The sequence below is a fragment of the Calypte anna genome, chromosome 3 (assembly GCF_003957555.1).
Source record: "Calypte anna isolate BGI_N300 chromosome 3, bCalAnn1_v1.p, whole genome shotgun sequence".
Taxonomy (NCBI): Eukaryota; Metazoa; Chordata; class Aves; order Apodiformes; family Trochilidae; genus Calypte; species Calypte anna.
Genome location: NC_044246.1, coordinates 103,410,725 through 103,438,211, shown reverse-complemented (window position 1 = coordinate 103,438,211; position 27,487 = coordinate 103,410,725). Strand labels below are relative to the sequence as shown.

General features: G+C 40.1%; 1 protein-coding gene across 3 annotated transcripts in view; it reads left to right on the top strand.

Annotated features, from left to right (window-relative positions):
- Positions 1-7,323: 7,323 nt before the first annotated feature.
- FAM49A (family with sequence similarity 49 member A) overlaps positions 7,324-27,487 on the top strand; it is a 53,755-nt gene continuing 33,591 nt past the window's right edge. The window contains exons 1-3 of one of the 3 annotated variants that reach the window (XM_030448278.1): positions 7,324-7,473; positions 23,670-23,720; positions 25,448-25,516. The gene's annotated coding sequence lies outside the window, so the exon portion shown is untranslated. The other 2 variants (XM_030448281.1, XM_030448279.1) reach the window with 2 other exon arrangements.

Genomic DNA, 27,487 nt, shown 5'->3' with positions numbered 1-27,487 from the left:
AATGCTCATAGAGCAGACCCCACATCCTGAAAATCCTTTCTAAATATTCCATGCAAGACAGGTTATTAGATCATATTTGACGTATTTCTTAAGTAATTGTGCCACATACATAAAACATGCATTAAGTAAAGTATTCAAAGTTGCAAAGTTAAGATTCCAAGATTTAGGAAATGTCAGAATCAATATTTTAAGATAACTTTCATGTAGTCCAGTTGGCTGATTCAGAGATGTTATGTTTTGGTTTATAAACATCAGGCATTAATGTTTATGAAGTCTGCAACAATACCATAATGTATATGTATTGGGATACATTCTGAGATTGCATGGGCTGTTGAGACCCTGGCTTTTCCTATTACAAAGGCTAAAATCTAAATTAGCAGCCCAGACACTACTTTAATACACTGGTGTATTAACAACTGCTCATCACTTCACACATCAGCAGACTGCAGTCCTGACCCTTTAACTCTCTAACAAAGGATTTCAGTCAAACCTAAGTTTGCAGACTTCCATGCAGCAATGGGGCAAAAATTAGGTGGTTGAAATCTCAATTTTCATCAGCTGCTTCCTCTTCTCCTTTGATAAAGCTTGCTGTACCCAAGAAAACGATCTAGTGGTTAGCTCAAGAAGCATGTTCTGAGTGTTGTGTTGGTCAGTAGCACATAGCACAAAGCTAACTTGACAAAGGGGTACCAGGACAGCTGAAAACTTCAGTGGCTCACAAGTTGTTTCAGAAACAGTTCAACTGCTCTTGCTATATACATCTTTAAATATGATTCAAGGAGAGGAAAAGAGTCTGAGTGACCATTACAGCTGTCCAATTTTAATTTATTCTGTGTATTTTTGAGTCCTATTTGTCAGCAGTGGAAGATTATTGCCTCAGAGTGGAACAACAATAGCTATCCCATTCACTGAGGAATAACTGGTAGGGTCCTTATTCACTCTACCAGATATGATGCTACAGAAAGTTGTGTTTATTGTTACTGCGTTAGAAGGAACTATGTAGACCTACCTATTATAATGTTCAGGATCATGGATTTGGGTCAAGGCTGAAAGTGCTTAACTAACATACATAAGAAAATTAATTATTTTTATAAATGTTCTGCCTTTATGAGGGCATTACACATTGTACATATCTACAAACAAAGCCCTGTTTAGACCCTCTCGACACAAACTTTAAAAAGTTTTGAGCATATACTGAAAATACATAGGTGACTGTAAACTTATTTCTATAGTAAATGCAAACAAGTCACATATACTCATCAAAACCAGAAGACAGCTTTCTGGAAAATGTCCTTTCAATGGCATTTGCACACAATAGGATTGAAAAAAAATATATATATAACTTAAACTTACTGGTTGCTGTAGATACTGTGTTAGCTTAGCAGGTTATCAAGTCAGCATGCACTGATGTGGTCGGTGCTTGGAGCCTTTTTCCTCCTTAAGTTCTATTTGAGTTTTGGGGAAAATACATCATTATTAATTCAGAAAATAACAAAGCAGAAGCAAAACTTGCTGTGGGATAACCATTACTTCATGGGACATGGCTTGGTTTGCTACTGCTTTCCATTTTGGAGCAAAAGTATGTGAATTGTGCCAGATAAACATTTTAGATGGGTAGATACATTGAAGGAAATGTTTAACAGATTATTTAAAAGAAAAACATCACTCACATGATTTCTAATAATTTATGTATAGCTCTGAATGATCAAAGTTACCCATCTTGAATTCTCATGATTCTAGCAGTATTGGTTAGCTCTTTTGCATGAAATCAATAGAATAAATTGTTACAAATCCAAAAATACACGGTTGCCAGGATACATCTTGCTGGATGCAAATGAAAATGGATGTGTGCCGACCAGCTTAAAATAGTTTGGTACTTAGACATTTTCTTTTTGACATTAATAATGATATGTGAATCATTACCTATCCAGAGACCTATTGAAATTATTGCTATTTGTTTTGTATTAGGATTATTATTTCAAGCAAATCTGAATTCCAGCAATATGCCCTGGAATTTCATTGCAGAAGTATACAGAATGAATAAATATTTTATGTCAGTTGCTTCATAAACTTCTGAATTAAACAGGTAAGCTTCCTGTTAATTATTTTTATTATTTTCAGTGCAACAGTATTAACAATAAGCATCTATCAGTGTATAGGAACACTAATATTATGCTTTGTCCATGTATATGTGAATAAGGTAGTTACAGTTGAGACCCACTCCCCAAAAATGCTGTAGAGCCTATAGAGTCCTATAAAACTACATACTGCAAAATCTCAGTACTTAATCTATATTATTCTTTAAAAAAATTCTAAAAAGTATAAATAAATTTTAGTTAAAGCAATATATTTTCTAAATCTCAATTATTTTTAAGCTGTATGCATGCATATCTAAATTCCTATATAAGACACTTAATCATTATCACTTTCCTGAATAAGGTTGTTTAATTTGTGTAAGATTGACAATGAAAAAGGAGTCTGCATTGAGTCCTAGTGAAGATAATTAACGTTTAAAATAAATGCATTTTTGTTGTGTGCTGTCAAAGTATGTACATGTATTTTAAAGGTGAATACATTTCCTATATATTGACTTCCAAACAGGTAGATCAAACAGGTCAGATTTTTCCAGCTGCATTCAGTTCAGACTCTGCTGGTTTTTGTGAGCTGCTCTGATCTGCCATGGATGGTCCTTCAACAGAAGCATGGCTGCCCATGCTTCTTCCAACATCACGTGTCAGTCGATATAAGAAATAAACTGGGGTGTTACTGCAATAAAGGCTCTATGTGTGCTGAGAAACAAAGCTCTTCAAGCTGAAGACATCTACAACAACTGAGGTGCAGAAGTTTTCTCTGGCCCCTTACTAATGGTTGGTTCTTTTGAGAGGAGAGAAAAATACTGAAAAAACCACAGCAGCACATTTCTCTCATAGGAAACAATTTCAGACACGATTCAGAGTTGTAAAATGAGAGGTTAACTCCCTCCTCTACTCTTTTGGTTTGCCATGTCTCAAAAAGTTACTGGTTGTACTCCTAATTTTCAGTGGTATTACTGAGAGGAAAATTATGTCCCTCAATTCCAAAATAGCACTGTGGTTCATCTTCACAAGTGATGAACAACTGCAATGATGAACAGCTAAAGTTCCAAACAATATCAGTATTACCGTGAATTATGCAAGTGATGACAAGATTGTACAAATATTCATATAATTTACTTCATGGAATACATTTGCATTATCATTTTTTGTGTATACATTTTGTGTTAACCACAAAAATGAAGTACTACCAGAGTAAGAGGATGCTCAAGGGGCTGCCTCAATGGCAATTGAAATTGACGCTTTGTTTTGAACCAAGGATGAGGAAAAGGATGAGATATTTAATGCCTTCTTCCTCTGTCTTCCTGAGTCATATCAGCCACACCCAGGGGATTCAATCCCCTGAGCTGGAATATGAGGATGGACAACGGCACAATCCCTCCCATAATCGAGGTGGAAGCAGTTAATGACTTGCTATGGCACCTTTACATTCACAAATCTACAGGGCCAGATGGTATCCACCTGAGAGTATTGGAGGAACTGACAAGAGCTCACCAAGCCTCTCTCCATCATTTACCAACAGTCTTGGTTAACAGGGGAGATCCCAGATAACTGGGAGACTTGTTGATGTGACATCCATCTACAAGAAGGGCCAGAAGGAGGATCCAGGGAACTGCAGGCCTATCAGCATGAGCTCAGTGCTTGGAAAAATGAGGGAGAGGTTTATATTCACTATGTGGAAAGTGCAGGACAGCCTGAGGATCAGGCTTAACCAGCATGGGTTCAGGAAAGGCAGGTCCTGCTTGACCAGCCTGGTCTCATTCTATGACCAGGTGACCCACCTAGTGGACCAGGGAGAGGCTGTGGATGTTGTCTACTTGAACTTTAGTAAAGCCTTTGACACCATCTCCCACAGCATTCACCTAGAGAAGCTAGAAGCTCATGGAATAGACAGGTATACTCTGTTGGGTTAAAAACTGGCTGCATAGCAGGGCCCAGGGAGTTGAAGTCAATTGAGTTAAATACAGTTGGTGACCAGTCAGCAGTGGTGTTCCCCAGGACTCAGTTTTGGGCCCAGTCTTGTTCAATATCTTCAGCACTGATCTAGATGAGGGGATTGAGTGCTTCCTCACTAAGTTTGCAGATGACACCAAGTTGGGTGGGAGTTGGGTGTTGATCTGCTCAAGGGTAGGAAGGCCCTGTGAAGAGACCTAGACAGGTTGGATCAGTGGGCCAAGGCAAATAAAATGAGGTTCAACAAGGCTAAGTGCTAGATCCTGCACTTTTAACCCCATGCAACACCACAGCCTTGGGGAGGAGTGTCTGGAAAGCTGTCAGGCAGAAAATGACCTGAGGGTGCTGGTCAACAGCTGGCTGAATATGAGCCAGCAGTATGCCCAGGTAGCCAAGGCCAACAGCATCCTGGCTTGTAACATGGCCAGCAGGACAAAGGGAAGTGATGGTGCTCACCCTTTACTAAGTATTGGTGAGGTCACACCTCAAGTACTATGTTCAGTTCTGGGCCCCTCACTACAAGGACATTGAGCTGCTGGAGTGGGTTCAGAGAACGGCAACCAAGCTGGTGGAGGGTCTGGAGAACACGTCCTGTAAGGAGAGGCTGAGGGAACTGGGAATGTTTGGAGAAGGGGGAGCTGAGGGGAGACTTTGCCACTCTCTGCAGCTACCTGAAAGGAGGTTGTGTGTGTGAGGAGCCTCTTCTCTCAGGTAAATAATGATAGTAAAAGAAGTGGCCCAAAATTGCACTGGGGGTGGTTTAGACTTGGGCATCAGGAAGAATTCCTTTACTGAGAGAGTAGTTAGGCATTGGAGTGAACTGCACAGGAAGGTGGTGGAGTCACCATCCCTGGAGGTATTTAAAAAACCATGTAGATGAAGCACTACAGCACATGGTCTAGTGGACATGCTGATACAGATAGATCACTTTAAGCTGTGCTAACACAGCTTCATTGTAACTGGTCCACCAAGTTAGTCACCAGACATTTGATTCTAGGCATACACCTGCTTCTTGTCATTCTTTAGATACTTATATGAATCACCAGACCTGGACCCTACTAAGGGCTGTGGTGGGAGATTAGATATCTATTGTCTAAGAACATGCAGATGTCTGCTTACTTAAATTTAAAGGCATAATTCACCTGCCTAAATTCAAACACATTCTTTAATCTGAGAGAGTTTAGGGTGTTTGAAGTACCAGGATGGAGCTGATACAGACAGCACTTTATGGGAATCCTGCACTTCTTCAAAGCAAAATCTGGGCATTCTGTGAGATGGCTCAGGCAGCCCAAGAGTGTTGAGGAATCTGAAGCCTACTGATGTGCCTCAAACTGAATTTGTCTCACATCAGCACTGGGATAAGAGTTTCACAAAGACAGTTGCTGTGGTTTGGCTAACACACCAGTAGCTGGTTAAGCAATTATTTCCTGGTCTCTAACATTGTTGTCCAAGGCTGAGAATCTGAAATCTATCACTCGCCTGCCATTCTCCCTACAGGCTGTTCAGCTTCAGTTTACAGCAGGATGTGACACTGAAGCTATGTAGATGTTCTACAGCTGATTGCATCAATATATAACGGTCTGTTTGTTTTGGAAGCTTTTAAATATTGGACTCTTATAACTCCTAAATACTACTGGTATCCTGAATCAAAATATTCTTCTGGCTAAGACCCCGATGCGTTCAGTGCAGATGATCTGACATTATACCTGACATGCACTAAGAGTCAGAATTTCCAAATGTTAGATGACAGCTACCTCTTCTTTTTTAAAAGTATCTAATATCCATTATAGAGTGGTCAGAAAGCATGCCCCAGAAAAATAAGTAAAATAGGACATTAGGCTGCCAGGTGGGAATCTAATGTTCAGTTTTCTCTCCAGGTTCAAGTTTTCCATGTGACTGTCCTTCCCACTTGAAAGTGGAGCAAGGCTATTTACTTCTTTTAAAAGGTACTTTGAGACTTGGGGATAAAAATGCAAGACAGCAGCTTAGTGTTCTATTAAGCTGGGTGCTGTAAGGGTTGCTATATTAAATATATGCTTCAGTAACAGGCACCAAGCCTTTTAATAGACAAAGTATGTCACTTGAATTATTTTCTAACTGGCATATTTGGAATTTTCAGACTAAAGAAGAACAATTCAAGGACATCTGGATACAGCCTGGTTAAAGGCTAGAAATTAAACCCTGCCTGTGATGCTGCTCTGGGATACTTGCTCTGTGGGTGTGACAGACCACAGGGTCAAATCAGCAGTAGACCTGCAGCTCTACCAAAAGACGCTCAGCTTCACAGCACTTAAAAACTTGCCTTATTCATGAGAATCACACCTCTGGGTACACACAGACCCTGTCATCCCCGGGTCTGCCCCAGGCAGAACGCAGCTGTGAACTCTCTGGTTCACTGGCACAGTTCTGTAATGGCTTTGTGGTCACCATCATGGCTCCTCACATTTAAAGAGCTCGGCAAGCAAAACTCCGGTATGAACAAATAACTTGATGCTTCTATGCTGTACTTCCAATATTGTTACTTGTAGGCTTTTTTTTTTTCCCATCTTACTGAAAATGACTCACAGACTGGCTTTCGGGGAAGGGGCAAAACGAACGCCTTGTAGCTACTCTTGCAACTTTAACCTTACTTAACCCTCAAAACGGCAAGAGGAAGTACAAACTATTTTCACGAGCTGTGAATGGGCTCAGATCTGTTTTTGACGTCTTGAGGAAGTACTGCCTTCTGCAAAGCCAGAAATGCAAAAAATGTATTTGCAGTCCCGCGGAACTCAAGCACTTACACACACAATCTCCCGCCCGCCTCTCCCAACCTCACCGCACACCCCCCTCAAAAGAGCAAACAAACAAACAAAACAAACAAAAAAACCCCAAAAAACCCAAAACAGCCAAACAAAAAACGCAGCCCAGCTGGAGAGCCGAGAGGATGGGATCCCTGTAGGGACAGAGCAGGAGTGGCAGCAGCGCATTTCCCTGCCCTTATTCTAATCAGACACCCAAGCTTCTCCCACCCACTGGCTGGGGAGCCCGAGGGTCTCCGCGTAAAGTCTCTGAGGAGGTGGGGGACCTCCCATCCCTGCCGCCTCCTTCTTCTTGTTCATAGCCGTGCGGCTGCGACACCCGCATCGCCACCGTCCAGAGAACCTCTCCTCTCCCTCCTGCCCCCGCAGGGGCCGAAGGGCGCTTCCCTCTCCCCCCTCAGCCGGCGGGAGGCGGATCCGAGGGAGCAGCGCCCGCCCGGGGCTGGCCGCTGGCGGGAGCCGTACGCAGCCACTGCGGGGCGGGCCTGCTTGCCGCCGTCGCGCTGGGTCGGGCCGGGCTGGGCCGCGCCACACAGCGGAGCTCCGCCGGCTGTCTCCGAGGAGCGGGGGAGGCGCGGGGGATGGACGAGGGTCCCTGCGGTGCTGAGCGGCGACGGGCGGCTCAGGTAAGAGAGAAAGAGGCACGGCGGAGCCGGGGGCTGCCGCCCGCCTGGGAGCTGCGTGGGGGCGGGCGGGCTAAGCCGCCTCTGCCGTTCGCTCACTCGGCGACCCCGCATCAGCCCTGCCGGCAGCAGGGTGGGGACGTCGTTCTGTAGCTCCCGAGCGTTCTCCTGCCGGCGGGCTCCCCTCGCCCCCCTGCCTTCTCCACTAAGACCTCGCCGCCGCCTTTGCGGCCGCTCTGGCAGTCCGGGATCACCTCTCCCAGCCCGGCCCGGTCGCAGGCGGCTGCCTCTGCCCCTCTCACCGCCGCTGCGGGGGTGGCCTGAAGGCGAGGCCGCGGGGGGGACAGGCGGGGACGCCGGGGGTCACAGCCAACTGTTGCTTGGGAAAGCGCCGGCCCAGACCCCTTCAGCCCCTGTAACAGCGGGGCGGTGAGCGCCGGGAGAGCTCTCCTCGGCTACCGGCTGCGTTTGGAAAGGCAAAGGTTGCGGTGCGAGCCCCTGCGGAGATTCTCCCGTTGGCCTTACCCCAGGCGGGAGAGACGCTGTTCTCGGGCATAGGCCCTGCAGGGTGCGAACCTCTGGGGTTTCGTTGCCGGCTGATGGATGCCGGAGCCGCCGCGGCTGCGGGGGAGGGCAGCCGTGGTGCGGGGACCTGTCTGCCTGCACCCGGGCCCAGGGCAGCCTGGTTTAACCCGAACACTGGCCGAGGAGATCAGCCAAACACCGCGTCTGGTGCCTTACTGGAGTGAGTACGCCGGGGCTGTAGTGGGGGGACAGAGGGATGGGGGGGATGTCACTGTCACAACTTTGATTCTACCGAAAACTTTCTGCTCCGGCTGCTAGTGGTTGTCGGGTGCAGGGTGCTACGAACGCGGTGTTTGCAGAGAGGTGTACGTAGGCGTGAGATGCAAAGCGCGATCTGTAGTACCGCAATCGTCTTGTTTGAATCTCTGTCCGTGCTGAGATGTCTTACAGTGAACAGAGACCACGCTTGCATCTATTCTTATTATTTTTGACCTAATTTGATTTCAAGACCATTTAGCTTTAATTGTATTTATCTGTGTTTTGTTATGCTAAGGTCTCAAGTAATACATGACACCACTGTGTCGAATGCTCCATAACTCGCTGGCAACACTGCAAGATTCTTAACTTCACATCCTTTCGGTGGTGTTGCTAATAACTTTCCGATGGGGGTGATGTAGATTGGTATCCAGCTTGTTTCTGAAAATCTTAGACTGCCATACAGCCGATTTTGGTACCATTTTTACTAGATCCTAAAGACAACTTGTATCTATACGGGGGGGAAAAGTAGGGTAAGGGGAACAGGGATGTTTTACTTTCCTGTTCTCGCCATCTGCAAGGTCAGGAAAAAATTAAAATTACTTTGGTTGTGAACTCTGAGAGGTGGGGGGATCTGGAATGAAATGCTGTCCTGACATGAGGTTGCCTTGTGGGCACAGAATTTCACATGCTCAGCACCGTGCTTCAAAAAAACCCCAACTCATATTACTAAGGGAAGAACCAAGCTGATACTTCCCTTTCCTCTGTTATGCTAACTTTTACATTTTTATAACACATAAGGAAGAAATACATCATTAATGTGCTTTTTTTTTTTTTTAAGGAATAAATTTCTGGCCTTTCCAGGCCAGAATTAAAAAAATAATGTTAAAGCCTTACTATTTATGAATTTAGCTTTTCTAGGGTAGATTTAAAAAAAATGTTTTAATGAAATGAAATTACAGATTATGGTAATAGCATGAAGGGTTTGACTTAAATTCATAAAAAGCATAAAGTATCAACTAAGAATAAAATTCTTCAACTTCAGTTTGTTCAAACTGTTGTATAGTGTATCTGGTTTTTAAGGTTTCACTTAAACGTAAACTATGGCAAGTATAAATGAGGCTCTCTGGCTTATTTGTATGGTTTCTTAATGATTGCCCAGTATTTTATTTATTTTATTTTCTGCTCCCACTTTTTCACTGCCCTCCTGCACTGTTTTTGCAGTGACGCTTTGCTTTTTCTGTGAACTTCTGTTCTTTATTAAAAACAAAATAAACAAACCACAAGTGATTAAAAAGACAATGTATGCTACTAATTAGAATAAAAAATACTTGGTTAGTTCACAAAGGAAAAATGGTGATCATCTTGGATACTACTGCATAGTTGCTGTCAGCAGATGTCATTTCACCATAACAGTGAGTCTAATAATGAATTTTACAGTGCTGGGAAGACAATTCATTTTTAGTGTGCTTAGCTTGTCTTAATGACATCATTTTTTGACACTGTTTTGTCAGGCTGAAATATCTTGTCCTCAGCATTATGGTAGCCTCACAAAGACATTGAGGATTTGCATGTGCAGTATGTATGCAGATTTCTAGGTGTTATGTGTTATACAAAATGAGAGCTTAAAATACATGTCAAAAATACTAGATGCTTTTTAAATAAATAACAATTCTCACACTTTAGCAGAAACAATATTTTATAAGTGTACAGATACTATAACTAAGACCCCTCTAATAGATTATGTTTCCAAATACACTTCTAATTATAAGTTTTGGAGAAATTTAGTTCTGTAAATTCACTGGCATTCTTTAGCACTAAATGTGTAACGCGTGCAGTAGCACATGAACATGGACATTCAGTTCACATTTTATACAAAGCAGAAAAATACTCTTCTATAGCCAAAACCTGTATGCAATCCAGACATCATTAAGTTGCCTGTTAAAACCTGGATACAAGCTGATCTAGTCAGTGTGACCTCTAACATCAGTGGACAGGGGAATATGCATGCTAATATTGTATGTTGATTTGAAGGAGCCAGAACAGTGTTTCCTCTGTACTGAATTCAGAATGTATTTGGACCTGTTTCAGTATTATCAATCATTCTTTTAGCAGTGCTTTCTACTCAAGTTATCTAGGAATGCAAAACAGTAACGTTAAATCAGGGAAAGCAGTCTGAGAGGCATGAATTAAAATATTTAATATATGGGGCAGCTTGAGAGTTGCAAAAAATGCAGTAATAAATTTGAATTTTGTTGTTTAAATTAAAATTGCAATAGAAGCTGCTATGCATTTGTTTGTGAATGATGATATGAGCAGTGTGAATGATGTGTGATGTAGAGGGCCTGATTCTTGTGAAGAATTTACCATTCCTCTACTTCAACAGAATTCCAGTTCACACTTCCAATCAAAATGAAAAACATGTCTAATTTTATCTTTATATAATGCGCGGTACAAGTTCTTGATTTAAACTGGTAGCAGTAGTTGCTTCTACAGAAAAAATAGCAGTAATAGATACAGGACAAATACATTTTAGGACAAGTGAAGCATTAATTCATGGGTGCTTGAAAGATTTTTTAAATTATTATTTTGGATTTAAATGTTTAAAAATAATCATGGTTGGTATCCTCATGTTTGCATTAAATTAAATATTAGTCATACAATCATAGAATTTTCAGGGCTGCAAGGGACTTCTAATATCATCTAGTTCCAACCCCCCTGCCACGGGGAGGTACATTCTTACTTTATTCAGAAATGGCTCATTTTGCATACTAATGGCTGAAATTTTCATGTCTAATCTATAAAATTGTCAGTAGATTACATAACCAGTGCCTTAGGGGGCTTTTTTGTGCATTTTACCCTTTTTCTTTCCTGTCTGTGATAACCCTTGAGTAGGGCTGTTGGTAGTGGCAATGTACAGGTTGACTGTTAACATCATGGTCTGGGTGAATGGCAGTGCAAAAGGTGAAGCCAAGGCATAAATACAAGGATAATTTTTGAGTAAGTCTGTGTAAAGGATTTGTGAAGTTTGTGAAACACAAGAAGTTCATATTGAAGGTTCCAGTTGCAACGCAGCTTGTGGTGTTCTGTGTGTCTATCACAAGTGCTAGTCTGGTTTGGTTAGAGTCTTAAATTAATCAATGTAACTGATGAATGTATGTTCCTCAGACATCTTGAAGAGCATCAATACAGCATGGGGGTTGTCATGTCTAGAATATGGCATGGAGCATACTGGGATCTTGAGTTTGGTCCTCTCCTTGTCCGTGGTGAGCTCTTGGATGACTGAGTCATAACTGGGCATTGAAGTTTGCACAATTTAATAACACTGTGGAGGTGGTTCAGTGTTATTAAGGGGATGTGTAGACTTATACTAGCATTCTAAATAACATCCATTCTGTGCTGTTGTATAGCTCTCATACATATAGGTTTAACTTAAATAGTTGTCAGAAGCTTCTTTATATATAATTTATGGGATTGGGGGAATGTGTGAGGAATCCATCTCCATCTCCCTGTTGAATTACAGCCTGAATTCATAAATTATTTGAGTGGCCTATTTTACAACTAGATGCCTCAAAGCTAAGGTTGATGTTTTAAAAACTCAAGTCTGAAAGCACACTGTTGTATCTTGTGAAGAAAATCAGACACAGAGCTTAATTTCTGTATCCATCCAGAGATGTTGCCACTGTGACTGTTCTGGAGAGTGGCATCTCTCTCCTGCCTAACTGCCTTTGGCATCTGGAGATGGGAATGCGCCCTCAGGATTTGAAAAGCTTGTTTGCTAAGAAATAAGTAAGTGTAAGCTACTTACTTAAACTCGGGGAAGAAGCATTTGCAATGGTGTTTATCACTCCTCCTCCTGTTTGATGGTGCATTAGTTTACATCCTTTACCCGTGAAGTGTGAAGCTTGGTTCTCTGTCCTCTTTTCAGCTTGAAGTAACTTGAGCTCCCATCTCCCTCTTCCCAGGAGACTGCAAAAAGCAGCCTGTCATAAGCTGTCCTTCATTTCACCTGCAACTGTGTTACTTTGAAAGACATAATTAATTAGGCCAGAGGGAGGGTGACTCCTGCCTTGTGATCAAGGTATTCAGCTCAGTTGAGGAAAGTCTGGTTTCTATGGGTGTTTCATTCTTTCATCCAGTAAATATTTTTCCATTTCACAGTTTCATCAGGAATAGGCTAGTGCAGCCCATGGTCTGTGGGTTAGAGCACTACCCTGGCATGCAGAGATGTGGTTTTGAGCCAGCCTCTTCGCCTGGAAAGAGCACACCGCCCACTTTTACTTCCTCTCTAGTTGCTTTCCCAATGCCCTTAAATTGCTTGGTGGTGCTTGGAGGCATGTTCCTGCCTTCTTCCAAAACTTAAAAATTGCCTGACTGCTTTCCTCATCAGCTTGTGAAGGAAAGGGGTGACTTCATATCTTCCTTCTGGGGAGGCATGGAGGGCTTACAAACCTTTTTATTAATATAGGTGCCTCTTGAGCATCAAGGTAGGATGTCTTTTAAGGTACAGCCTTCACAACTTGGTTTCCTATTAGGTTAAATGTCTTCCTGCATACTGTTCCTCTGTTTTGATTTCTATTATATATGCAAATTTATTATAGCCATGTTCAGAATTCTCCAAGTCTATTTTGTGCTTCCAGTCTCAGATGGACCAGTAAATCTAAGAAAAATGTAGAGTTGTGGGGGGTGAATGCCAGAATTTGTCAGGATTGAGGTTTCCTTCAGGAGAAAGTCTTTATTTTGGGATTAGAGCACAATTTGAGCCTGGTTTGATTTAGTTGTCCATCACAGGCATCTTATCCTTGATCAGATGCTTTGTGACAGCCAGTCAGTGTCAGTGCTTGGCTAGCAGATGTAAGATAGCTGGAAGAGTAGCACCTGCTGGGAAGGTGGGATATTTTAAGAGCGCTTTGTGCTATTTGCCTCTGCAACTGAGCTGAGCCCTGTAGTATCCTAGGACTGAATGTACTTAGACTGAGATGCAGGAGGAAGGGGTCATTTTCATTATATTTTTTTGTTTATTTGGTTTTTTTGTTTGCTTTAAAGGCATTTCAAAGAAAAGCTTCTTTCTGTTTTATTTTCTTTACTATGTATTGTATTTGGTATCTAGCCCAATCGTTTCAGTTTTCATTATGCAGCCACCCCAGATTAAGACTCAGAGTTTAGCATGAGTTAATGGCTTTCTGGGAAAGGGGAGGGGGAAAGTTTGTCTTCTGGTTTCTCTCATGCATATTAAAAGTGGCGTGAAGCTGTGGGGCAGAAATTCATTACTGTCGGTTGTTAGCTGGTACGGAAATGCTGAGTGATGCTGCCACTTGCAGAGCAGAATTGGTTTTGGAGAATGAGGAGAATTCTCTCTGGTAAGTGATCCATATGATCCTATCTCCAGTAAATTGGTTCCAGAGTAGTGTTTAAATAGCCTCCATGAGAGATGTGCAGTGGTATTTATTTGGTACAGATTATTTGCTAGCTCTTATTTTTTGAGGTTTATTTAATGCTGTTGAAATTGGAAGAGGAAAGCAATGGTGAGGGGGAAATCTATAATAATATTCCTCAAACCTGTTTAAATTTTAGAAGATTAGATTCTTAAATTTGTTACATTTTATTTCCAGAAGCAATCTAATTTTGTCTCAGTTACACTTTCTCCCACCCACATACACACAGCCTGACTCCTTGTGGTGTATGGCTTTGTAATTGCACAGTGTTTTGCTTAGACAATCATCTGAAGACTGTTGGCGCCTCCTTCAGATAAAGATTGCATGATGGACTTTGCTTTAGAAGCTTCTGGAAATAAGTCTGTAATCATCTCCCTAGTAATTGATGATGGTGGAGGAAATGGGAGCTGATAGACTGTAACTATTTTCCCTATGTTTGTATTATTAAAACATAAATGCCCTGTAGGACTGGAACACTTCCCTCACCCTCTCAGAAGGCTGTGCTGCAGCAGAGCTCTGTAATACCAATTACTGCAGGGACAGTTTGCCTTTCCAATTGAGATCATGATGAGGATGCTGGAAAATGAGTCTCTCTGAATGTGTTTTATGCTATGAATACTTGGGAGATTTTGTAAGAGTGCAGCACTTAAGTCTATGGGATTTATGTTTCTAACTAGAGAAGATGTTAAAATATCCACGTACTATTTTGTATCAACATCTCTTGTATTCCAGAGTATAGAAAATATTTTCTGATCTTGAAGTATTCTGGCAGTATGTTGCCTGTAGAACTGATAAGTATCTTTATAGCTACTTACACCCTTACTACTTTTATTTATTTTTTTCCCAAAAGACAGGGAAAGAGTACACATATTCGAGGCCTTAGAAGTGCAGATAATCTGCTTGTCCATTTTTATACTGCGAGGCAAAAACTGGGAGATTGGGATCTGACTACTTACTCCTTTGTTTTACTGAGGGTTTGATTCATTACAGCACAGACAGTATCATGTTGTCCTTTACTGAACTAAAAGTAAATCCGCCAAAAAAAATCCCCTTTTGTTCTGCTGCTGAGGAACACTGTGGGCTGCCAAATCCTGGCAGTCTGAGTCACCACAATCGTAATAAAGTGTTTGTACTTTTGTGCTTGCTGTTAGTCAGTGTCTTTTAATTTATTCATAAGGCAAAGGGACACCTACAGGTTAAAATACTACTTTTTAAAGAAATATTCCATGTTTAAAATGAAATAACACTTTGTCAAAAGATAATTCAGTACACACTGGTAACACTTCAAAGCTTCCAAGGAGCAAATGGTAATTCTTAAGAATAACAAACATATATATTTAACAGATTCCACCTTCTGTGTAAAAGCAGTATTAGACTTCAAAAAATGATGGCATTATTTTAAACTCCTCACTGAACTTTGCTGTTTTGGCCATCTGATCTGACATGATAATGATCTGATAACCAGGGAGTCTGTTTCCTTCCTTAAAAAAAAACAACAAAAAAAAGTTTTAAGGACAGAGACTCTGACCCTGGAAATGCCTATCTGTATTTTAACTTTGATACGTGGGCTGTGACCCAGCAAGCATAACTCATGTAATTGAATTCAGTTGTTTTCAGGATCACTCCCAAACAAAGCAGTCAAATATAAAGTTGTGATATCCAAATAAAATTCAGACTGACTGCACAGGAACACTTGGGGGAAAGTAAGGTGGCTCTGAATGAGCGATGGGTAACTGTGAGGCTGAAAAATAGTTCCCTGACTCTGGAAAGGGTGTGTGGTGGTGTTCAGCAGGTGCCTCCGTGTACAGTGTGGTGGTCTGTCTGATGAATCATGTCACCTGTGATGAGGTGGGAGATGGAAGTTCTTAAAAATTCATCAGCCCATCACCTGAGAATGGAGAGGAGATGGGTTTCCTCATAATTATTCAAATCTTCAGCTATTTATGGGTAGGGTAGGAGTGCTCATAATTTAGGCTTTTAAAATCGATTATTGAGGCAGCAACAGTAATTTCTTTTTGCCTTGTACATATAGAATTCTGCATGTCATTTACCTCTCCCTAGTGTTGGGCTAATGAAATTTGTACAGTTCTCTCAAAAAAAGCCAAATTTGATTAGTCCGATCACTGGTAGTTTTTCCTGACTCCTAAGAGCGAGCTGCTGAAGAAAAGCAAGATAGCTGGGCTGGGGGTGGGTGGTGGGCACTGGGATGGTGTGGAACACATGGAAATCCATGCTGCAGAAAGTACTATAATTTTAATTGCTGCTTTGAGTCATGCTGTCACTACAGCTGTTTCCCAGAGAAGAGATTCACATGGTATTGACAGGACATTCACACAAAGAAAGGAGATGGTAGATAAGCAAATGCAAATAGATTATATGCCCTCTATCTTTTAGGTTTTAATACATTCTTTACTGATGAGTTGAGCATGAAACACTTGGTGGCATGTAGTTATATATGCACTAAGTTGACTTAGCGTTTCTTTCTCTCAGGATATATTTTCTTAAAAGTACTGAAGTAGAGATGAGGGAGTAGTAAATACAGCAGCTCTCAGCTCGTATGGCAGTGCCGTCCTGCTCAGGGTGCTGATTTCCCTTCTCCTTTTTTTTTTACCATAAAAGGAGAAAAGTGCAGCCATATGACTCGTTTCAGAGAGTATCACAAGATGAGGATTAGAGGGGAGGTTGGATATTCAGGTAGCTTTGTTTCTTGTACACAGTGCGAGACATTCTGCTTTCTGTGTTTAATAGAATATTGCTAGCAGAGTGTGAGATGGTATTTCCTTCAGCTGATGTTGAAGTAAAGCATTTCATTCTTCTAATAATTTCCTTTTCTTTGTTTTATTGGTTTGGTTTGGGGTTTTTTTGTTGTTGTCATGTGGGGGTTTTTTTGTTGGGTTGGTTCTTTTTTTGGTTTTGTTTTTTTTTTTCTGTGTGAACTAGAGATTCTGAAGGGAAGTTGAATATAAGGGAGTTTGAAAGAAGATAAAAACCACAGTTTTCAGGGATTACGCTGTCCTCCAAACCTGCAGACACTTCCCTGCTTGTGGCTAGAGAATGACTGTGTGACTCTGTGGTGTTCTGTCCTGTGCCAGTGGCTGTAGGTAGGCACAGTTAAGATTATTGTTTGATTTTGCATTGTTAAAAAGTTTCATCTACAGTTTTGCAGAAAACAAACTATTCCAGTGATTCCTTGAAGACAAGCCCAGAAATCAAACCTGGACATCTTGGTGCCATTCCTTGACTGGAGAAGTCCTTGCACCCACTTGCTCTGCAGCCTGGCAGTGACATTCAGTGTACAGTAAAGCAAGAGCTGCCTGACTTCCTCTCACAGATTGTGACAGAAAGCATAGCCCTCCCACTGATGAGGCTCACATTGGCTTTGTAGACTCAAAGCAATTAACAGCTCTAAATAAGTTCCACCCAGCTTCTGCTCTTGGTTAGTAGAACAGTCTTGAACTGTAAGCTTCAGCCATGCTGTACTGTCTGCTGGTGTCCTCTGTATGCTTCCAAAGCCATCTCTGTGTCCATGATTCACACTATTGATCAGCTTGGGTTTAGTCAGCCTTCAATGTTCCCTTTACTTACTGATGCTGTGAAAGGATTTGTCCTAGAGACTTGTAAATCTGCTGTCTCTCTTGTTCAGCTTAACACAAGATGTTTTAGAAATTACAGCAGTGTGGATCTACCTGTGGAAACTAGAATTCTTTTTTTATTTTTGACAACTGTGAAAATTAGTGATATTCAATCCAAACATTTACTTTTTTACAAAATGAAGCATTTAAGAGTCCAGAGGGAACTGGACAGAAAATGAAGAACTTACTAATGAGCAGTCATTTCCTAGTGTCTTCTTTTCTTGTGTCACCACACGGACCCTGGGAACAAAATAAAAGGGCCATACTAATTCTGGACCTAAAGTCACATTTTCTTTTTCTTATATGTTTTCTTGGGTTTGGGGTTTTATTTTTTTGTTTGTTTGCTTTTTTTGTTGTTTTTTTCCCTCTTTGGTTTTTTTTTGTTTGTTTTTGTTTGTTTGTTTGGGGCTGTGGGGTTTTTTTGTTGGTTTGTTTCTTTTTCCACATCAGAACTAGGATTTAGGCCAAGATCTGTGACAAATAAATGTCTGTCTCATGCCAGCAGTGTTATCATCACTCAGATTTATTAAAGTTGTCACTTACTTAAAAAATTGTTATTTCACTTAATCTGGGAGGGGGTTTTGTGATACTGTAGGGTTTTGGTTGTTTTTCTTGGAACATCTGATAATGAGTTTTCTGGTTCATTGAAGTGATGATCTTTAGTTAAATGTTGATGTCTCTTTTGGGGTACAGTCTCATCTTTATGTCTTTTTTAAAGACAGAAATTGTAATTCAAGACACTGAAAAAAGTATTTCCAGTGAAATTGAGGCATGGAACTTCATCATTTGGGGCTACTAGGTTGGAGCGAATGGTTATTTGGTGGACTCTCAGTGGAATCACTGGACCAGATTGGCAGCTAATATTTCAACAGTTATAAATGATCAGTCAAGGTTTTATAGAATAATATACAGTTTTGTCAATAGCCTTACATTTTAAAGGCTACTTCAGGGTAAGCAGAGTTAGGAGTGGAGAAACTTAGTGAGATGATCTGTAGGTAAGCAGCTGTTTTTGTACTGTAATTTTTCAGTACTTTATTATACTTCCTAATCGCATCCATACAAAGTTTAAAATGCAGTGATTTTTTTTTAAGTATAATATTTGCATCCAAATTCAAACTATTAAAGTTGTGTTTTCCCTTGGAAAATTTTTATATGCCTCTGTTGTCTTTACAAAGACTTGTTGCCTGTTTTTTTTTCTGTGCAAGTTAAGGGTAACTGGTTTTGATTCAGGTATACATGATTATTTTTCTAAGTAAGTTGGGACTTCTAATTTAGAAGAAGAAAAAAAATCTGTGAAGATATAGATCAGTTTGTGAGTTATTAAAAAAGTACAGAAAATCTGTTCTCGAAACACTGATTATGTAAAGTGTTTGAATTTCTTCCCTGCTCACCACCCCAATGTGGGTAAAGTTTTGAGAAGCAGTCCCAGCTGCTGCACACTGGGATTGGGTCAGTAGAACTATGCTCTCTTCATACCATCTGATGGTCTGGATGACCATTCTACTGGCAGCAGTCCAGGCTTGCTGAAATGAAAAAGTCAGATGCTGATCTTCAGTCTGTCTGAATTCATTAAAAATTCCAAAACGTAGAGGGTGCAAATTTCTGTATGTGCTGCATAAAATATGTGTACAAACACAAATGTGTATTTGGTTCTCTTGTTGTGAGTTGAAAGCAACAACCACCTAGGTGAGGTTGTGAGATTAAAGACAGAAGCTATACTACCTGGAAAAGGTGACCTGTTAGTTCTGAAATGCATTGAGTAGTTATGGAATTTACTTGTAAAAATTGCGTTCTCCAGAAGCAATTAGGTACTGTAATAGTGATACACAATCATAGTAGGACCTAAAAAAGAAATGGATATGGCATGCAACTGTACTGTTACATTTTTAGTACTGTTCATGACACAGTTTTGTCCTGTGCCAACTAACACTCTCCTAGATAATGCCAAAGCATAGTTCTGGGGTTAGGAGAGATTGTGGACTGTTTCGAAAAGGCTTTTTGGATCTGGCCAGACTGTTTTGGAGAGATAGGATTTTAGTTGTACAGCCACAAGATGTACTCTGCCTGCTGGTTCCAAGCCCAGAATGCGGGTATGTGCCATGTTCTATTTTCTGACATATATGTGACCACAGATCCTGCTTTCCAGGAAGCTTTTCAGCAGCTTCTTTGGGAGGGCCATGGCAGGATTGTCTTTGTGTGCATAGAAGGGTAGGAGAAAAAAATTCTGTCAAACCTGAAAGCAAAAAGCTGTTTCTGGAAAGCTAGATAAATAATCTAGAGCAACTTAAAATCATAGAATAATTGAGTTTCATGTTATTTTAATAAGAAAAGGCGCAGAGAAAACACAGGTGTAATTAACCATTTTAAAAGTGCTAGTTGAAAAACAATAATAAAAGAACTGTGGCCTGGGATTTAAAATCAAAATTACTAAATTATATGTAAGCAGATGGTATCTAGAGTGCCATCAACTAGAGGATGTATATTCTGTCGGTAGTGTGAAATTTATCCCTGTCCTAACCTTTGCTTTTTGTTAACTTTAGAGGAGTAGCAACCTGCAAGCCTGAGTTTGCATGGTCTTAAGGTTTTTCCCCAGGGAATCCTGGTCTCTCGCGGGTATTTCAGCCCTCTTCTAATATAGGTGGAAGTCTGTTCTTAGCAAAAACTGTAGGTCGTGGGTTTGTGGGTTTTGCTTTGGTTGGTTGGTTTTGTTGGGATTTTCCTAAACAGTGTTAAAGCTGTTAGCATCCCAAGGACATAAGGGTCCAGTCCAGCAGACAATTATGGGTTGACTGTAGTCGGCAGAGCATTTCCATCTGCCTTACAGTTTCTCTTTTCAGGAGATGAGGAATATTCTGGGGGGGTGATGTAGGCTGCCTGGTGAACTGGCCACATATCCCTCCACTTGGAAATGGTCCAGTGATCGGAAATGGAGCTCCCAGTCTGCATGCAGACAGAGAGAGGCCAAGTGCCATTCCTGGAATGGGGATTCCTGGCATGATTTGTGGTTTGAGAGTTGTGTGGGGAGAGAATTGAAGCTCAGGTCAGGCTGCTCTACAGGATGGATTGCTCTGAATTACCTGTATTAGGATTTACATCTCTTGTATCTTTCTCTGTATTTTTTTAATAGTATCAGCTTGCTAATAAAAGCTTTAATGAGCTTATGCTTTTGCAGTATATATGTTGATAAGTGTGTGCTGATGCTCCTTTATTTTTTTCCTGAAATATAGACTTGTAGCTTCTTTTTGGAACATATATTATCTACTTCTTGAGTAAAGGACTTCTAAAATATGAAGTAATATTGCAGTTTAGTAGTTGGGATTCAGACTCTGGGCTATGACCCACAGCTCATTGTATTAACTCTTCTGTTTTGCCTTTGAACTGCAACATTATGTAGTCCATTGTGTAATGCAACTTCACTTAACTCTTTATTTATAAGCAGAATTAATTCAGCATTTTAGCTCTTAATGCTTTGAATACTGATTGGACAGCCTTAATTATTTCTAAAACAGCAGGAAACTTTCAGAGTAACAGCTGTGTTTTGCCTTAAGTCAAATTGGCTGCGGACTGTGACTGCTCAAATCCCTGAGTGGATAATAAGCTTCACTCTCAGCAGGTCCCTCAAACTGCTTCTCTGAGGGTACTGAATTGATTTCTGTGTTTCATTGTATAAATGCATTTTAACTAGGGCTAAATTGACATACTGGGTGTTGCCAAAAGAGTAAAGAGAATTTGGTTTGCCTCCTTGTTGAAACAGCATTAGAGTTTTTGCTAAGATTTCCAGTGTTTTATTTCTGTCCAGTTTTGTAACCCCAGTGTTTAAGAAAAGATGGCTTGCCTATTTTCCTGATTCACAAATTCTCCCAAGGAAAAGAGCAGTTGTGGATAAACATTTTTCTTCACCCCATGATTAGGTCAGAGGGTTTGTCAGGAGTAGCTTGATATTTAGTTATTTTATAAACATGTTAAAGTGTTGTCCCTCTTGATTCCTCCCAGCTTTCATACAGAAAACTCTGATATCAATCTTGGCCTGGTTTTCTCCACTTCTAAAGGGCTATACTGTTTCTAAGACCCAAAACTGGAAATCTGGGATTATTCTCTTCAGAGTAGCTTTTCCTCTTTCTCTCCCGTGACACTTCATTTTCCCCTTGGTGACATCTCTCTCAGGCCAAGTGGCTTATTTGATGAACATGCCTTGCAGCCTGTTCCATGTAGTTACTGCTTGTGGAACAAGAAGTGCATCTTGGCATGTGTTCATAGACCTTTTTAATGGCCATTTCACACCCTTTGTCATATTAGCTCTACAAATTTTGGGGTTTGGAGAACAAGTCTTAATGAGGAGAGGCTGAAAGAGCTGGGGCTGTTCAGCCTGGAGAAGAGGAGGTTGAGAGGAGACCTTACTGCTCTCTACAGGTACCTGAGAGGAGGCTGTAGTGAGGCCTCTTCTCCCTAATGACTAGAGATAGGGCAAGAGGAAATGGGTTTAAGATGTACCAGGGGAGGTTCAGGTTAGATATTAGGAAAAGTTTCTTCAGCAAAATAGTGGTGAAACATTGGAACTGGTTGCCCAGGAAGGTGGTGGAGTCATCATCCCTGGGGGTGTTAAAAAACCGCATAGGCATCGTGCTTCAGGAGATGATTTAGTGGTTAAGGTGGTGTAGGACTGACGGTTGGACTTGATGGTCTTGAAGGTCCTTTCCATCCATGATGATTCTGTGATTCTAAATTAGTCTGACATGATTTTTTTCTTTTGGTCTATATTAGGGCTCAAGATCTTTAATTAGCCTCACTAGGCTTATGTGTTCTGAGAAATATAAAGTTTTTTAAAACAATCCAGGTGTCATGTTTCATGATATATGAATTCTAAAGTTTCTACCAAACATATTTTATCTTTTCTTCTTGTATCTACTTCAAAACCTGTATGCTATTTCATTTCTTACAGAAAGGGTAATCTTTTCTTTTTACACCATAGAGTTCTAGCCTGATTTTTTTTCCTGTCCCACTCCAATAGATTTAAAGGTTTACAGAAATTTTTTACCATAATTAAACTTGTAAATCTTGTTCTATAATTAATTCATTTTCCTGTAAAAGATTTCTGTTCAGATACTTCTATAGAATTTTTCGAGATACATCCTGTGCATTTGAAGGGAATGTAGTTGTTCTTCACTTTCAAATAATAATCTTTGTAGTCATATTTCCACTTAATACTTCCTGAAAGTAGCAGAAATTTAGCACCTTTTTTTTTCCCCACTTACTAAGGCCTTTTTACTTCTGTTTTCTTTATTGTGATAATGGGTTGTGAATTCAATTAAACTGTGACCTGTGGCTTCAGCGACTTAAAACTCACATTGATGAGCTCCTTCTGTCTTGAGTCAAATAAATGCATCAGATAATGATTCAAATAAATAGAGTTCTTTAGGTATCTGCTTTTGTATGAGGTACATAATCCATTAATCAGTGTATTTAAGGTATTGAGCTAAAAAATGCTTTCCTCCCCTTTCTCGAACTGATGTAGGGATATTTTTTGTGTGTCATGACATTCCTCCAAAGCCAGTTGTTGTTGTGTCAGCATACTCTGTGCTAGACTTGCCCTTTCAAATCGAATTTCCAGCTTTTATGTTTCTGACAATCATTAAATTTCACAGCCCTCTTTATTCACCTGCAATGTTTCTACTTTTGTTCTTTCCAGTTGCTTCTTCCCACCTGTGATCTTTTCTCATAATTTTCATCTACCAGTTTCACTTACTCTCAGTCCTCCTCTTTGGTCTGTGTTTAGCATGACTCTTGCTGTGTTGTTGCTTAACCACTCTTTCCAGTTAACCTTAATTAAATGAAACTTGGAAAATACCTAAGTGCTTAGAAGCTTGGGAGTTAACATGGTTCAGTGAGTGGGATACTCTCTGAAATTTTCTTAGGGATGCTGTTTAATTAGCATTGGCCTTACTGAGTCCTTCACACTTGTAATTTTTATTGTTCTTGGGTCAAGAGGGAGGGGCATCCTGTACTCAGCCAGTAAATGTGTTCAGCCAGTAAATGCTACAGAAAATGATGGTTATCCAAAGCAAGTTTTTGCAACCCACTGGGACTTGGAGGGTTAGAAGTTGTCTCTTACTCTATTACAGCTCTGTAGGAAATGGTGGGGTTTTTTGGGTTCTGTGCTATGAGATAAATTGACCTTTTGCTCTTGAAGTAACCCACAATAGAAGGTATGGTACCTTGAAGCAGTACCCATTGCCTTTCTTAGAAAGGCAAATTACTATGTATTGAAGGCACTTTAATAAATCTTCTGATTTTCACTTGGTAATTAAAACAGTTTCATTAATAAATATTTTAAACAAACTTTTTAAATCCACAGATTGCACCTTCTGTCTAAGTCTTGAGAAGGCTCTGGATCATATTCAGCAAGGTAGGAGTTGAGAGTGGTACTTTGTGTCTTGCACAGAACAGCTTTCTAGCAAGTTTGCATGTCATAAATGAGAAATGAATACATAGCCTCCCTTGAATGGCATCCTCTTATAATGTTTTACTGCTGGGTGTAAAGAACATTTCTGAAAATGTTAGCTGGGCATAATATTCTCACCTTGAGGTTTTATTTGTTTTCTTTTCCTATTACAGAAAGCAACTGAGAAATCTTCTTCCCGTGTACTTTTTTCATTTACTCCAGTGTTTATTTTGAATCATTTCACTGTTATTGTTCTAGTCCATGTAAACTCTTGGGACACAATTGGCCAAGGCAAAGAACAGGATTTGTTCTCATCCTTTTTGAAGTCCTAATTTTATGATTTTGGGGGGGCCTTCTGCTGCCTCCTCTCCCCCCCCCCCCCCCCCCCCCCCCTTTTTTTTTTTTTCTAATCTGGACCCAGTTCCCATCTAGATTTCTGAAACATTAGTTCTGAACACCCTCTGTTGCTACAGAACTGGAGAGAACTTGCAGCCAGCAGCAAAGTAAAAGCAATGATGTAAATACTTTTTTTTTCCCTGAGAGAAAGGGAGTTCCCTGACCTGACCAGATACTAATTTTACAAAGGTTTATTTACACAGAGGAGCTATCCCTAATTAGTTCCCTATGTGGGTGCACTACTTGAGAAATTAGTGTCACAGTCTGATTTAATTTAATCTTGTCTTATAAAGAATTGTTATAATTTGCAGTAAGAAGCGTATCTTTAGAAGAAAAAGAAATTTATACCACACCACCCCTGAGTTTCGAAAGATAATTCCTCCTTAGGCAATGATCAAACACTCTTACTATTTTTAATTAAATTAATATAAAAACATCACTAATTTAGAACCAGTTATTAGGCATATCTTTATAAATATGGCTGCAAAAATACAAGGCTTTTTTAAAGCTAGTACTTAATTCAGCTGATTTAGGGACCTGATGACTTGACCTCTTTTTCTGTAGTCACGAGGATAGTAAACCAGAATATTTGGGAAGAGTGTTTTATTAGCATTGTTGAAATATAGAAGTCTACTTCCAAGCTTTTCTGTAGTGGATTTTTTTTTCTAAACTTCACTTCTAGTCTGGCAGCAACTTCCACTGCTTTTATTGAGAGAACTGGAAAAGTGTCTTCAGAGCCAAACCTCAAGAACATCTGTCCCTATTGCTCCTGGTCCCCTTGTTTTTCTCTCAGCCTCCCTCCCCACCACTAACACTTGCAGAATAAAATGATCACTCTTAGGCATTCAAATTACATTCTTTATTTTTTTTTTGTTTCAAAACATAAAAAATTAATGTTTGAACTTAGAACTGCTTTAACCAGACCTCTTTCAATACAGTTTTAAATAAATATAGCCATTATAATAAATTAATAAATATTTTGGAAATAGGTTTATATTTCCCTTATTTCATTATTTTTTTCTTTTATTTCTCAATATAATGCATGCCTATACCAATGAACAGTATTTTCCTTTGGCTAATTCTAAGTACCTGATAATTTCAACCCAGAAGCATTTTGATTGGTATTATTTATAAGTTTTTGGCAGATTCAAATTCCACTTTAAAAGTAATAATTTCAGATTTCCATGGACACAGTCAAGCATATTTCCTTTTTAAGATACTGAGTCTCACATAAAAATTGAGAGGGGGAAAAATACAGTCATCACAAGTGTAACTTTGAATGTTTTTTGTGACAGACGGACGTTGAATGTTTAGCATCACTTCTTTGGATTTTTGAATGTGAATTGGAACCGCTGTATTTCTAGGTAAGACAGACAAGTGTGTTAAGTACACTTTCTTTTATGTGTGCATTGTGAGAACGCTAACAAATGCAGTGTGCTGAACTGTTGAATGAGTCCAGTGTTATTTGAGTTTTTAAATAATAACTTCTCAATTGTTCTAAATTTCTGTATCCCCTGAGAGAAACCAAACCAGCACCTCTACATGGTCTGTCTGTAGGTTTTAATATAATGGTCAAGTATGTAGCTGTTTGATTGGATTGTTTCCATTCAAAGTGCTCTTTCAGTTCTGTCTGCCCTTTGTCTGGCATCGGGACCTGTATTCATCGAGGATTTGGTGGTTTAGGGAATTTGCTCCTGAAAATCTACTGACTGCACAGACTTCTTGGAGGATTATCTGTCAGTATAGATCTCTGCATCAGCTCACCATGGACTAAAAAAATCTACTGGTGTCCAGGCAAGTAAATCAGTGCCAGTACTTGCAAAACAAATTGCTGTATTGGTTTTAAGTTTGTCTGCTCCAAGAAAAAGTTTAATACATGGGGAAAACTACAAAAAAGTTGTGAACAACTACAGACTTCAATATATGAGGAGGAAGCAGAGGGTGATAGAGAAGAGCTTAGAAGGTTTTGATCTATAGATATAGTGTTGATTACCTTCGTCCTCCTAGTGAAATACTGCAGGTTTTTCCAATTTGGCTACTAGTGTTTACCACATAGGTCACAGGGAATAGAAAGTAGATCTCAGTGTCACACACTTTATATGCAGGGAAGTTGTGGTCAGCACTCTGCCAGGGCTTTGAGACTTCAAGTTGCAATCTCTGGTTCTGGTAGTTTTGACCCAAACATGCTGTTCTTTGCCAATCCTTTGTGGGCTGATGACAAAGGTGAAGAAGACATGACATTTGAGCTGGGTAGTTACAGCATGTAACACAAAATCTGAAAGGCAATAATACCTTACTTCATTGTTGGAAGTGAGGCTGTGCAAGATGGCAACTTTCATCCAGTGGTTTCTTGGAAAGAATGAAACCATGGAGTGTGGTTTAAGCTAGCTCTGGTTTAGGCCATGGGTATGCTGACAATTGAGTTGCTGTAGGAGGCATCCAACAAGTGATGATCACAAAAATTTCAATTTCTTGAGGCAAAAACCAGCTATATGTGGCAGCATCCTGATTGGCTTTTTATCACAGCATGTTTGCAATACCCCAGTGAACCCAGGGATCTCAGTGGCATCAAAGTAAAGGTGTTTGCCCATCATGTGCATTTTTGTTCAAAATAAGTAAAGCTACTTGCAGAGGAGTTTGGAAGATGCAGGCATTCATTAGTTTGATGCCCCAGAGGATTCTGGTGAATGTGGAACCAGTGCAGTTGAAAGCCAGTGGTATTCCTGTTTCATTTCACTGAAGGAGTGAACAGACCTGGGTCCACAGGAGGAGGTGGATGTGAGAGAAGACTTATTAAGATTAAAGGTGTAATCATAGCTTTGGCTGTTTCTGCAGTGTAGGAAAGTATTTTTTTCTACCTTTTAAACTAATTATGTGATATTAGTAAGGACTGTATATGTAACCAGTAAAGTTGCTTTGTGAATTTTATTCTGATACTTTTTCTCCAGTAAAAAGTCTCTTTTTTTTACAGTCATACAGATTTTGAAGTAGGAATTCTGTATCTGACATCCCTGTTCAATTCTATAAAAATATAATTTAAATTAAAACTTAGGTTGCATTTTACTTTTTAAGTGAAGACAATATTCCTGAGCTGTAGAGGATGTCAAAAATGATTGCTCTGGATGGGCTTATCCACCCTACTGGGGGGGACTGAGATGAGCTGAAGGGAGATCTTGGACACAGGACAAATAGAGTGAAAGGGAAGTTAAAGGGAAAATGATAGGGATAGAGATGAACACTCTAACATGACAGAATAAACAGGAAATTATGAGAAACTAGGAGTATGAAATAAGGAAACAGATTTGCTAAATTATGGAAGTTATTTTATTTAGTTT